This window comes from Protopterus annectens, chromosome 9.part0 (assembly GCF_019279795.1).
Source record: "Protopterus annectens isolate FY-2018-M chromosome 9.part0, PAN1.0, whole genome shotgun sequence".
In the NCBI taxonomy this organism is placed as follows: Eukaryota; Metazoa; Chordata; order Ceratodontiformes; family Protopteridae; genus Protopterus; species Protopterus annectens.
Genome location: NC_056743.1, coordinates 719,989,372 through 720,004,211, shown reverse-complemented (window position 1 = coordinate 720,004,211; position 14,840 = coordinate 719,989,372). Strand labels below are relative to the sequence as shown.

General features: G+C 37.9%; 1 pseudogene; it reads right to left on the bottom strand.

Moving 5' to 3' along the window:
- The window catches only part of LOC122810580, a 142,087-nt pseudogene that overhangs the window by 98,628 nt on the left and 28,619 nt on the right, over window positions 1-14,840 (bottom strand).

The following is a 14,840-nucleotide window of genomic DNA, read 5'->3' as shown; positions in this document are numbered from 1 at the left end:
TTGAAGGGTGTAGTTAAAATGGATTAACTCTTTGCTGGATAATACATACCTGGGACCAAATTTTGCCATTTAGGAGTTAATTTTTTTCCCATAGCTCATGCCAATGAGGTAAAACATCAGGAAGATGGTGTTACCACATCCTATTTCCACCCTCTGACCCAATCACTCTTCAGGCATCTGCATATAGAATGATAAATGTTCTGATAAATTAATCTGAAAGGAAACTCTGTAATAACATTCACAAAACTGTTCACTCCAGTAACTCCTTATAAAAAGTCTCCCCCACACACACTGATACTTAGACTGAAGAAAAGTGATACTTTTTAAACAGAAATAACTCTGCAATCCACTGTACATTCTTTTTAGTACTTACCACAAAAGAAAAATTGCTGTTGAAATGTTTAATCTTTAAACTCCTTCCATGCTTCATTTTAACAAATTACTATTTGCGTTTTCTGTTGTATGATCTACATAATATGTTCCATCATCATAGTGAAAGAGATATCTCAAACAAGGAGGGTACAGAGGCCTTTGAACAGGTTATCCTTTATCCTGTCTGCTAAGAAAGAACAACAATTCAGTTATGTGTCTGAAGTAAATACACTCATGCATACTCAGTACTTGTACAGGTCAGAAAAGAGTAAATGTATAGTTTGAAGTAAAAGGTGTAACTGCAGCACTACCAGGTATTGGTAGGAGTTATGGTTTTTATTTCCCCCCTCCTGGCCTGAGCATTTAGCCTCTCAGGTTAAGCTTTCCTGGCTTTTGCAGTGGGCAGGCAGAGGGAGGCTCGTTCTGTGATATAAGATAGGTGGTCAAAGGAAGAGGTGGCAGGCTACTTTACAATGTAAACTGATTGTGATATTTGTGTTGTTGGTGGTGGTAGTGATGGTAGTGGGGTTAATTTTTGTGGCAGTGGGCAGGGAGAGTAACTTACCTTTCTGTACCATAACCATCACACATGAGAAAACAGGAATCCTTGGAACCAGCAAGACCAAGAAACAAATACAACACTGCGTTTGGATACCATATCATTGAGCCCTGGATAGGAACTGGCATCCAACCTATTTTAAGTCACAGTACTCAAGCCTGTGTTCCCATGCGCCCTGTCTTGGGTTGTGTAATACTTGCTCTAGTACAAAGAAGTAAAAGTTTTTGTTTTCAGAGCAACGTAACCTATGTTTATAAAGCATGTTGTTAGCATTAGAATTGCCTCTATTGAAATAATGTTCATATATCTACCTTTTTAGGGCTCATTCGGTCTTGCCTATATAGTATCCATGGCAGAATATATTCTACACCTGTTGAATTACAATCACAGGCATATTGCAACTTAAATTCATAATCATGACTCTTAAGTTTCTAATTATCTGCTTAATAGTATTACTACTACTATTACCATTTTTAATGATAATCGTCTGTTCAAAATTGTTTAGTAACTGATTTTCATTGCTTGGCATTCTTCCACTCATCAACCCTGTAGTAATGGGCTTGATTTTAATACATGTTTACAATGCATCCATAAGCAGTGTGTTGAAAATGCGGACAGCTAAGCATTCAGTGATTTCTTAACTAAATTTTAACTAAATGGGCAAGTTTTTATTGGTTATTTATTCACCATATCTTTACCAGGTATTATGACAATTATTTCTATTTATTGTAAATTTTTGTACAAGTGTTCCTTTTATCTATTTTAGTGTATATTTCTAATGTGTGATTGTTAGTCTGATTTGATTTGCTTACAAAGTCACATGACTGGGTTAATAACTTTATAATTTGTTTAGTGTTTGGTTCATCAGCAGTTCTGATTAAGTCCCAGGTCATTATAGGGATGAAAGCCCTTAACTATTTCCTAATAAAATATTTATTTAATTTCTGTGTGTGCCTTTCCTCGACATGGTTTCTACAATTGTTTTCTTACTCTCAGCTTAGAGGGATCCTTAGTTGTATTTGGTTCTTCTGTTCTGTTAGCCGAAATGCAAACATTAAGGATGATACATATCAAGTCTGACACAGCTACAACCTCCATTTATCATTCTATATGCAGAAATTTGAAGAGTGGTTTGATTAGAAGGTAGAAATAACATGTGGTTATCTTGCACCCTGCCATGTAATTCAACCTGCTTTCTCAAATATCTTATTTGTTGGCTCTGTCTTCAGAACTGTTCCTAGGAGTACTAGGGTCTGCAGCTGGTAGTAGTCACAAGAAAGAGTCAGGGGAACTCAAACAATAGTCATTAATAGCCATATAGTGAGTAACATGGCCTTGGGTCCACATCTTTGAAATAGTACAGATATATACTCTGCAGGCAGTGCACAATTTCAAACAATTACACAGATTGCTCTGCAGAGGTCAGGAATGACAATGTCTGAAAAAAAAAAAACAGTTTTTTAGAGACTTTCCTTTTTAGCAAAGCTCTTTACAACAGGGTTTTGAAGTCATGTTTTGACACAGATGAATATACCAGTAAGTCAATGGTTAATAGATAACTAGCATGTTAATACCACAAGACAATTTGTTTTACTGCTATACAGTAGAAAATTGGGGATGTGCCTAGGCTGTATATGCCAGGTTACCTCCAGTAGCACTTCTTTGGAGAATGGGAGTCTGACCTATTGCTAAAAAAAATTATTGTTGCTATGTTTTTTTTTTTTTTTTTTTTTTTGGAAGTTGCTAAGGCTTTAAAACACAGATCTTCTGTACCTCAAATTTTCTTCTAAATAAGCATTTTTGAGTAAAATGTCAAAATGTTTATCAGCACTGAGTTAAAATCATCCTCTTAAATCTGTTTATCATAAAAATGTCTCTACAGTTGGAATATTGTATATATCATATAGGGGCTACCTAAGTGCAGAAATATTGTTCCTATCTGCTAGTAATCCGCAGATGTGGCAAGGAGCAATTCCTAAATTATGTAGCCTCCCTGGCCTCACCCATGGAGTAGAATTAATTTACATATTATGGAAATTAAGAGATCTCTGTACAAGTTTCACTTTCATTATTTGGAGGTTGGTGATGTTACTGTCTTCAGGCAGATGATGTCTGTTTGTACCAGTGAGACTGTATGCATGCACAGCTGTGGGTTGTGTTTTTATATCTCTGTATTTTTCAGTGTGTATTGTGCATTTTTCTCTCTTAGACAGATGCAACAGCAACAGATGTTTTTGCTTATCTATTCTATGTGGAACAGCATATCACCTTTACAGGGACATTTGTTTATTGCATAGTAATTAGGTACAGCTGGTCTCAGCTCTAGGCATGCAAATATCTGCATCACCTACACATGTCTGGGATACATATGTTTGTTTATTCCATTTGCATATCTACTACATACCTAGACTCTTCCTGGAACACAGCAGGGTTTGTGATTCGTATGAGTTTCTGGTATGTGTTTTTACTATGTACTAGACCTACACAATTGCAGACATCCTTTGTGAATCCTGTAATGAGAATCATTTCCCCTTATGAGGTGGGCAGGCATGGAGTAGGACAAAACGTGACTATATTATAGTCTCCTCTTGTTTTTGTATTTCCTGCCATTTCCCAGTAGCATTCTGGGTGGAGGGTGTGAAGCTCCTGGCTTATTAAAAAAACGTATAAAAATTTTGCTCGTACGTTTTGCCCTTCTTGTCAAATTTATTATGAAATTCTTCTGTTGGATGTCTAAACTGAGCCAATATTCAAAGCAATATCTACATATTTTTTATTTAATGTTATCTGTGATAATTTGGGTGCAAAAGGCAGGCCTGCTTTCTTCCTCTCAGTAACATTGTTGTAGGCATCATAAGGTTACCCTCTACATCATATGCAGAGGTTATAGTTTCAGTGTCTGCTCTCTGTCCACAGTGGAAGTCAGTTTTAGTACAGGTTCTTTGGTACCTGAATCAGATAAAGATTGCAAAGTTTCCAGCACCTACTCTAAAATAGACTCATATCAAGCCATATAGGAAAGATAATTTAAGAATCTTTCTACTGTGTTACAGAGATACAAATCATCTTTTGTGATCTGTCTACCACTATGGATTTTTTTTTCAGATGATAAGTTTGCACGACACCGTTCTTTTCCTGCAACTGCCACCGACAAATGTAAATTGACTGGAACTCCCTTTGTTTGTAAAAACATTTTATCTATTAGGAGGTACCCTGAATAATCTAGCTACCTTTTTTTGGTGCAAGGGGTTGAGAATTAAGGACCATGCTTATTGCTACTAACAAGGCTTACATTTATTCCAGTGGGAGATGGCAATGCCTGAGTCTATGGTTTGCTGACCCTGATTAATTCATAGTTTTTTTGGGTAGGATACATCAGCCATAAAATGCCCTTATTAAATTAACAACCTTTAGCAATGTAACATTTTTAGAGGGGTTGGGGGAGCTATAGAGGAAAAATTACTGATGACAAAAATCAGTATCCATACCAAAGCTATTTGGTCTGCTTCATGTAGAAGTGAGGGTATCGATGAAATACTAGAAGAAAACATAAAAATATTGGGACAAATGTCCTTCAGACAGCACTTGATGATCTTGGCTTTGGTGAATTGATGCAGTTGCTGGTGTCTGGGCTTCCTCCACTTTCTCTACTATCTAGAATTAGTATTTTGCAAAATGGTGGCAGTCATGGGTTACAACATGCAACTATTGTTGTGTTTCATAAACCGATGATGTTCTTTGCAGGAACATAAAAAAAATGCCCTTTTACCATCTTAAAACCCTTAGATTAGTGAAATGTAAGAAAGTTGTTCATGGAGATTCTTCTCTTTCACTGGATGGTTTAATCTGTACAAAAGTGGAAACTGCACAAAAAGCAATTGATTATTTTACTGTAACTTATTCAACACAGTCATGTGCTGGGTGAAGGACCTAAAGAGATTTTGTATTTTTCTTGTGACCAATGTTGGTGATGACAGTTTTTCATCTCCTCTGACTAGATATTCCTCTGTATGCCCTCCTCAGTATGGAGAACATCAATGTCTGTGCTGTGACTGAAACCTGGTTCAAGGCTCCTGAGAGCACTCCTGAGAGCACCCCGGCACTATCAGGTTTTACCTCATATCATGCGTTCCGGCCCCAAAACCAGGACCGTACCACAAAAGGAGGGGATGTATCCATATTCATCAAGGATACCCACACCTCCAGGCTGGTGGCAACTCAAGAAGCATCAGAGACCATTCAGGTGCAATTAACCATAGGTAAAACTGCTCTACAGTTTGTAGCATGTTACAGGCTACCCTCTCAAACTCAGGAACCCCACACAGCCTTCCTGAAGACACTGGAGAGTATAAATGTCTCTCCAAACACCATCATATTGGGTGACTTCAACTACCCAAACATAGACTGGGAACATTACTCAAGCCCCAATACCCTAGCCCAAAGGTTCCTGGAGTTCATAAACTCAAATGCTATGGAACAACTTGTCACCATTCCCACAAGAGGTGAAAATATACTAGACCTGATCATCACAAACATGGGGACAAAATGCTCCACACCGGAAGTATATCCCTCATTGGTGAGATCAGACCATAAACTAATCTCACTGGAGATCCACATCCAGCCCCCACCCCCAACAAAAAAGACCACAGTGAAGAACTTCTCAAAAGCCACCTTCACACTTCTTAAGACTGGTGTGGTATCCTTCAAGGCCCCTGAGCCATTGGAAACCACAACCCACGCTGCTGAATCCCTTACAAATGCTTTCTACGAGTACCTTCAGGATTGCATGGATCAAGCAATCCCAAATAAAATCAAGACCCTTTCCACCAAAGGCAAGCACCCGATCTGGTGGACCCCAGCCATAAACAAACTTTACAACAAGAGGAGAAAGCTACTACAAGATAGAGCAAAATCCCTAAAAGGGAAGACATCTCTGATCAATACTAGTAAAAAACTACGATCACTCATAAAATCATTCAAGGCCAACTTTGAGAGAAAAATCGCCAAGGACTCAAAAGACAATCATAAGGCCTTCTTTAGCTATGTTAGAAATCTGGGTGGAAACTCCCAGATATGCTCAGAATTAGTCCAGAATGATACAAAAATAACTGAACCCACAGACATTGCAAACATACTGGCAGACAGGTTCAGTGAAAATTTCTCGCCTCCCTCCCCCCCAAAAGGAGAAATATCTATCCCAGCAGAGTGTAGCCTCCCAATCATCTCAAATGCCCAGGTGAGAGCTGCTCTCTCTAAAGCTAAAAACACAGCATCAATTTGACTGGATGGTGTCCCCGGCTGTGTGCTACCCGAACTCAATGAGGAACTAAACCCACACATAAGGCTGCTGTTTAATCTTAGCCTTACCACAGGATACGTACCCAAAGAGTGGCGTACGGCAACTGTGGTCCCACTCCACAAAGGCGGTGCTTCTACGGACCCTAGTAATTACCGCCCCATAAGCTTAACAAGCCGGGTCTGCAAAGCTATGGAGAGGATCATAATGGAACTAATAAATAAAGACATAGGGGACCTACAGGCATTGGATCCTACCCAATTCGGCTTTGTCAAGGGCAGATCATGCCTCTTGAACTTGGTCGACTTTTTTGAAACAGTCACCAAGGCTATTGATGAGGGTAAGGCAGTTCACACAGCCTACCTTGACCTTGCAAAAGCTTTCGACACAATACCCCACTCGGGTATCATAGAAAAGCTCACCAGCTTAAATGTAAACCCATATGTCACAAGATGGGTTGCAAACTGGCTCAAGGACAGAACCCACAGGGTTAGAGTTGCTGGTGCCATGTCAGACTCCAAGCCGGTCATAAGCGGTGTTCCACAGGGCTCAGTCCTGGGCCCCCTCTTGTTCGGCATCTACTTTTCAGAAGTGCAGGCAAACATAGGAGGATTGTGGCTGACAAAGTTTGCAGATGACTGCAAACTGGGCACCATAGTTGAAAATCTATCAGACACAGATATCCTTCAGAGAGGTCTCATAGAAACGGATAACTGGTGCCAGAGCCATGGCCTTAAGCTAAACGCCAAAAAATGTATAGTCATACCCTTTGGTAAAAACAAGGTAACCCCAAGTTACCACATAGGTGGCAATCCATTAAGCACAGAAGAGGTTATCAGGGACCTGGGGACCCAAGTTGACAGTAACCTTTCTTTTGACTCTCGCATTGCCAAAGTAGTTAGGAGGACCTTCTACATTGCCCACCTGATTATGAAGGGATTCACATCCAGATCAAGGGAGGTCATTGTTCCCCTGTACTCTTCACTTATCAGACCAATGATTGAGTACAATGCCCCATTCGGAATGTATCTTACCCGACACCTGCAGCAATTGGAAAGACCCCAAAAGTTCCTCACCAAAAGGATAAAGGGGCTCAAAAATATGCCATATGCTGCCCGAATGAAGAAACTCCAGCTCTATTCAGTCGCATACCATCTGCTCAGAGGTGACCTGTGCCTGACATACAAGGCCATGTCCAAACCGGAATTAATGGACATGCTCCACCTCAAAAAATCCAAATCCACCAGAGCCACAAGAGCAAGAGACTTAAACCTAAACACGGATATAAATAGGATGTGCTGGAGGGACAGATTCATCACCCAGAGACTTCCTATGCTGTGGAACAGAATCCCGGTCCATGTGAGACAGAGCACCTCACTGGCTCTGTTCAAGAGGAATCTTGACCAGTGTATGGGAGATCATAGGTTTACCCCGGGGATCATCTCTGTATCACTGCTGGACAGAGGCACGGCAAACTAATGGGTATAGTATTCTTCAACCTAAGGGGTGGTGAAAGCCACACAACTCTGGCTAGGCTTATAAATGCCCTAGGGCAGATAGCCTAGTATGAACCTATGAACCTATATATTTGACTTAAAGTTGTACAAGGAGCATCAGTATTATAATCAGAGGTTTTGATCTTGTTTTAAGTTGTTCTTCATCCTTCTACAACTTCTTCGATTTCCTGAGGTTTCTATGCCATTTTGGAAGAACATGCCTATGATTTTGCCCAATTTCCTCCCTCAGACTTTAACCTGCTTCATTATTTATTTTGTTGGTTCTATTTTAAGAAGGTTAGTAGGCTGTACCACAGTAGGCCCCTTTTATCTATAACTTATTTAAAACAGATAATATAAATTAAAATAGATAAATAAATACGCTTAGGAGCAATCCAGCACAAAACGAAGTTTCCAGCATGAAATAAAGTTTCCAGCATCAGTTGAATAGCAATCCAGTGATAAAAATATAATAGTATACAAGAATGACTCGTTCCAAATAGAACAGGATATATTTAATTTAGGCACATATAAGAGGTTAGGTAAGCGCTTTCGCCAAAAGGCTTTCTCAAACCATTAGCAAACAAATAGTAAAATCATTGGCTGTCTTATATATAAAAAACAGTTAACTGAATAATTAATTTCAATGACATCACCACAAATCTTAAAGTCATAAGCTAGGTGAGACAGGCGTATACTAGGACATATTAGATACAAAGATATTAGCATCTATATTAAGTCAAGCTTAAAAATAACACTCACATAAAATTCAAATGGAATATATATATATATATATATATATATATATATATATATATATATATATATATATATATATAATTATATAAAAATCATTAATATTTAGAATGCACTCTGAACATCAAATACATAAAAAATATACTGAATCTATTTAACTACTAATTTCCCATTTTTCAAAACAGGCTTTAATGGAATTTTATCATTCAAGCCTGGATTAACATGTGCTTTGAATTTGATAATCCATTTAATTTTTATTCTTTCCATATAATTTCTGATATCCCCTCCCCTAGTACTATGAATGTCCACCTGAAGAACCATGAATCGAAATGTATGTTCAATACCAGTCTCAAGAACATGTTTAGATAAGGCATTGGTACTAGATCAGATACGTATTTGGTATAGGTGTTCTCTTATCTGATCTCTGAGCCTTCTATCAGTTTTACCTACATAGAATGCAGGACAACTTGTACACAATGCCAAATAAACTACATGTTCAGTATTACAATTAGCTACTACCTCGAACTGGAAGCATTGTGATGTGACTGGCTGGACAAACATATTATAGTTATAAATATGAGAACAAAAATTACAATTGTTACATGGGAATGTACCATTTCTACGAGAACTATTTGAGGTTTCCAGCATATTAGGGTAGCATAATATTCTATGCAAATTCTTCTTATTTTTAAATAGAAATTGTGGGTTCTCACCTACTATTTCTTTAATTGATGGATCAGTAGTCAAGACCTTCCAATGTTTATAAATAATTTCTCTAACATCTTTAAAGTCATTTGTATAAAACATAGAGAATTTCTGCATAACCTTCACTTCATTACCCATATTCCCAGAACTATGGCATCCAGAATACATATCTCTACCAGAGTCAGAGAATATGGGGATGCTCTCTCACTTCTGTATTGTTCAATACTTCGATAGCTGTCATGTATGTCCTGTTCATTATATGATCTATCTAACCGTCTCTTTTTAAGATCTATAAGTTCTTGGTCATACTCTTCTTGTGTTGGATTAAGCCTTGAAGCTCTAATAGCTTGTCCTCCTATGATTTTTTTAAAGACAAACCTCGGATGCATACTCCTATGTAAAAGGGTGTTCCTATAACAAGGCTTCCTGTACACTCCAGTCTTAAGTTTGCCATTATTCAGCCTCTCTATATCGACATCCAGAAAATTTATCTTACAAGTGGATTCCTCTACTGTAAATTTTAGATAATCTGTAAGTAAATTAATTTCATCAAAAAAACATATACAATTCAATTTTGCTGTCTGTCCATAAAAGAAAGAGATCATCTACAAAACGTTTGTAGAAGATCACAAATTTCTGATAGCTTGGTAGCGGGAATAAATGTTCTCTTTCCCACATAGCCATAACCAAGTTGGCGTAGCTACTGGCACAAGATGTGCCCAAAGCCATGCCATCTTTCTGTTTGAACATTTCATTGTTAAATACAAAGACATTATTTTCTAATACTATTTTTAATAATGAACATAACAGCTCTGCCTTAGTAGAAGTAAATTCAGAATATTGTATAAGATATTTGTATATGTTCTGTATACCTGTTTGATTGGAAATGACCGTAAACAATGATTTAACATCTAGTGTCACTAGGAAATAAGAAGTAGTATCTTCTACTGAGACCATTCTTGCATAAACGTCTAGCAAGAATTGTTTTGTGTCTTTAAGAATAAATTGATTCTTATCTGCTAAGGGCCTTAAAGACTTCTCAATAAAAACTGAAATAGGTTTGGTGATCCAACCTCTGCCTGCAACTATCGGTCTCATCAGGGGATGGGTTGGGTCCTTGAGTATCTTCGGTAAACCTTGAATAATTGGTAGGAAAGGGTACTCTACCCAGAAAAAGTTAAACAACTCTCCAGTAATAATTTCATTTTGCTTTAAGTTCTCTAAATGTCATAGACCTGTTTAATATGGTCTTGGACATCTCGCAAAGAAATAGACATATCAAATCTCTTCTCATCTAACATATCGTGCATAAGTCTGTTATATCTAACCGCAGCCATAATTACTATTGGTCCGCCTTTGTCGGCTGACCTAATAATAATATTTCTATCATTTTTCAATCCATTCAGTGCTAATTTCTGTCTATAAGTTAAATTACCTTTCTTTTGTGTATAAGAGTAGATACACATATTATAGACATCTTCTTCTACCATTTTACTAAATGCATCAAGTAAAGGGTGATAGTTAGGAATAAATGTACTTGGTTTAGAAAAACATTGACCTACAGGTTTAATAGCTTCATTCTTAAACATTAACTTCAGCTGTACATTTATTATTTAGTGTCTAAAATAATATCTGTCATGTCACTATGTGTAGTGGGTATGAACGATAGTCCCTTATTCAACAGTTGGCTTTCTTCTTTATCTAGGGGACTATGGGAAATATTCCATACTATGCTGGTGTTAATTTCTCCCACATTTTCTTCAGAGTGGGTCCTTTCTGTTCTCCACCAGATGCTTTCCTTTTTGTCTTTCTCTGCTCATAGAGCGACTCTTTCCCCTTCTGGGGATGTTGGTAATAGGGAAAGGGGGGAGGATGTATCAGGTTCAGACCACTGATGGAAGATGATACTTTGGGCCTAACTACTAATTCAGTATTAGCAGAGGTAGGCAGATTGCAGCTAGAATGTGAGCTATTCACATCTGAATCTATAATATTATTATTCTGACTGGATCTTATATGGTTACTAACTACAGCAGTATTAGCATAATCTACTGAGATCAAAGCATTAGAAGCATCAGAGATATTAACAGATTCATTGCTATGAATATTAACAAATTCATTCCTATGAGTATTCACATCGATATCAACATTATTACTGTTCGTATTATTTATATCAACAACAGAAGTGTTCATATTTGGAACGGTAGCTATAGGAGTTCGCACAAATCTACTGTCCCCATTTACTTGATTTTGCCTGCTGTTAGACTTACAAAGCCAAGTAAAGACTTGACCATTTGAAAAATCAAAAATGTCTTGTTCCAGCTTATGCTTCTTTTGCTCAAGAAGCTGTTTCTCAAACAGGAACACGCTATCAAGTAGACGTTCTACCATTCGCTCTACTTCTGCAGTTGGAAATTTGTCTATTATGTAATTTTGTTGTTTTTTAATAATATCTTTAAGTTTAACTTCTTCTGGTGAAAAGAATTCATTTAACAAGGACATATAATTCAGGCTCACCTGGGTATTCAACTGTTGCCAGCGATAGAGAAGTTCTGGATATAAAGTTCCAGTCGTTGGCATTTTCAGTACTCAAAGCCCTCTTGGTATTATCTTCTTGTGAATGCACACTTCAAAATGATAGCGTTGCATCTGTAATCGTTTAAGTTTCAGGAAGAGTGTTTCCAACGAAGCAAAAGCTTCATTCAACGCATTATAATCAACCGCGTCATGCACATTCTCATTTCCTGTATGCACTACCACATACGCAAGTAATGGATTCGAATCTCCAGTCACACAGCTCAAAAACCGAGCCTGATAGGTGGTTTTCCCTGGGTGGGGGTGTATGTAATTCCACGATATGTTCAAATCTCTTGGCCATGGTTAAATTAGTAGTTAAATAGATTCAGTATATTTTTTATATATTTGATGTTCAAAGTGCATTCTAAATATTAATGATTTTTATATAATTATGTATATATGTTTTATTTGAATTTTATGTGAGTGTTATTTTTAAGCTTGACTTAATATAGATGCTAATATCTTTGTATTTAATATGTCCTGGTATATGCCTGTCTCACCTAGCTTATGACTTTAAGATTTGTGGTGATGTCATTGAAATTGATTATTCAATTAACTGTTTTTTATATATAAGACAGCCAATGATTTTACTATTTGTTTGCTAATGGTTTGAGAAAGCCTTTTGGCGAAAGCACTTACCTAACCTCTTATATGTGCCTGAATTAAAGATATCCTGTTCTATTTGGAATGAGTCATTCTTGTATACTATTATATTTTTATCACTGGATCGCTAGTCAACTGAAGCTGGAACTTTATTTCATGCTGGAAACTTTGTTTCGTGCTGGGTTGTTCCTAAGCGTATTTATTTATCTATTTTACATTTTGCTTTGTGACTGGCTTCGGAGCACTTATCCCTTGGTGGTTAGTTTTTTATTTTGCTGTCTAGATAATATAAATTACATTAGTGTTCAGGTAACAAAAAAAGCAAAGTATCGTATTAGTGCTAAAACACAAGAGTAAATCAACTTATTTTTAATTGGGCAAAGCAGTATGATGTACTTACTTCAGAAACTGTAGTAATATATTAAGTATCTCAAATTACCCAGTACTATAGATAAGCCCATTACCTATAAAGGAGAGGAAAGAAAAAAGTCTAAGTATAAATGCCAGCCTGGGAAATTTCTGTAAGTTGAACTGCTGGCATCAGAGGAATATTTGGTATCTCTGACGGATTTTAAGGATGACATGATTGCGGGGGTCATGTAGATGACCCCTAAGCATGTACATCATGGAATTAATTTAAAATGTTATTTCTTTACTGCAATAAGGAAACTAAGTAGGGTGGAAAGGTTCCTAAAGGAATATCATTCCAAATTATAAGGCCTTAAATGGAGAAAGTTCTGCTTCCAAAAAGTAGGAAATGTTGGGAAGTTAAGATCTCTTGGGAGACAACCATGTTATAATGCAGACCCTAGATACATGCTGGAATGATAAGAGTGTGTCTTATGGTGCATCAGTGCCACATGTGCAACTGTTTCTAGATCAAAGGGCGGATGAGAAGAAATAACTGAAGCTTTATTAGGAAACATGCTGCTTCTCTTGTCTTCTGCAAAGACTCTAAATGAAACAATACAGGTCTTAACTTGTTCTTTATAGGTTCATAGCTAGGTACTAGGCTATTGGCCCTGGGGTCTATACAAGCCCAGCCAAAAAGGTACCCTGGCTTTTGCCACCCAAGAAAATTATTTTCCTGTGCCACTGTCGAGCAGAGTCACAGAAGTGATCCCTGGGGTGAATTTCCTATCTCCCATCCAATCATCAAGATTTTTCTTGAAGAGTGCTAATGAGGAGCTTTGTTTGATATAGATAGGTAGTTTGTTCCAGAGTATGGGAAGTCTCTGGGACAAGAATCTATCCCTCCGTCATGTTCTGTTTATTGTAGTGACAAGGTTTAGGTCCCTAGAGCATGTAGCTTAGAGGGATTGGGATTTCTTTAAGTGGAGCATGTCCAACAGCTCTGGGTTTGACATAGCTTTGTATGTTAGGCAGAGATCACCTCTGAGTAGGCGATATGTGACCGAGTAAAGCTGGAGTTTTTTGAGACAGGTCTGAGAAGGGTGTCTGTTTGAGGCCGATAATCCTCTTTGTGAGGTATTTCTGCGACCTTTCCAGTTGTTGTAGATGTCTTATGAGGTACATACCAAAAGGGGCATTGTACTCTATAATGGGGTCTAATGAGTGATGAGTATAGGGGAATAATGACCTCTTTTTTTCTGGATGAGAAACCTTTTGTGATGAGGTGTGCCACGTAGAAGGATTTCCTGACTACTGTGGTGATGTGATTATCAAAGGAGAGATTACTGTCCACCTGTGTCCCAAGGTCTCTTATCACACTTTCGGTGTTAAGTATACTACCGCCTATGTTGTAGTTCATGGGCACAGAGTTTTTACCAAAGGGGATGACAATGCACTTTTTGACATTGAGCTTGAGGCCATGGCTTTGACACCAGGCATCTGTCTCAGTGAGGCCCTTTTGTAGGATGTCCACATCATTAGGAGTTTCGATTATGGCTCCTAGTTTGCAGTCATCTGCGAACTTCGTTAGCCAAAGACCTTCTGTGTTAGCCTGTACTTCAGAGAAGTAGATACCAAACAGGAGAGGACCCAGGACTGAACCCTGTGGTACTCCACTTGTCACTGGTCTGAAGTCGGATTTGGAGTTTGCTACTTTTACAGTGTGGGTTCTGTCAGTGAGCCAGTTGGCAACCCATCTTGTGACATAGGGATTTATACCTAGTTTAGTGAGTTTATCTATAATTCCATAGTGGGGGGATGGTGTCGAATGCCTTGGCAAGATCTAGCTAGGTTGTGTGAACCACCTTACCCTTGTCTACGGCTTTGGTAACTGCTTCAAAGAGTCTATCAGGTTTAGGAGACATGATCTGCCTTTTACAAACCCAAGTAACTTAAGATCCTAGCTTAATCTTTTCCTTTCACAGAGATTTCACAAAAACTACACTCTCTACTGTGTGTCTCTGCTGTAGCTTGATAAGATTGGTATAGGATTTTTTTTAGAAGTAGGTCATATTCACGAATCTGTATTATACATTTCTGTTTAGGGTTGTTTAGGTTCCCTATT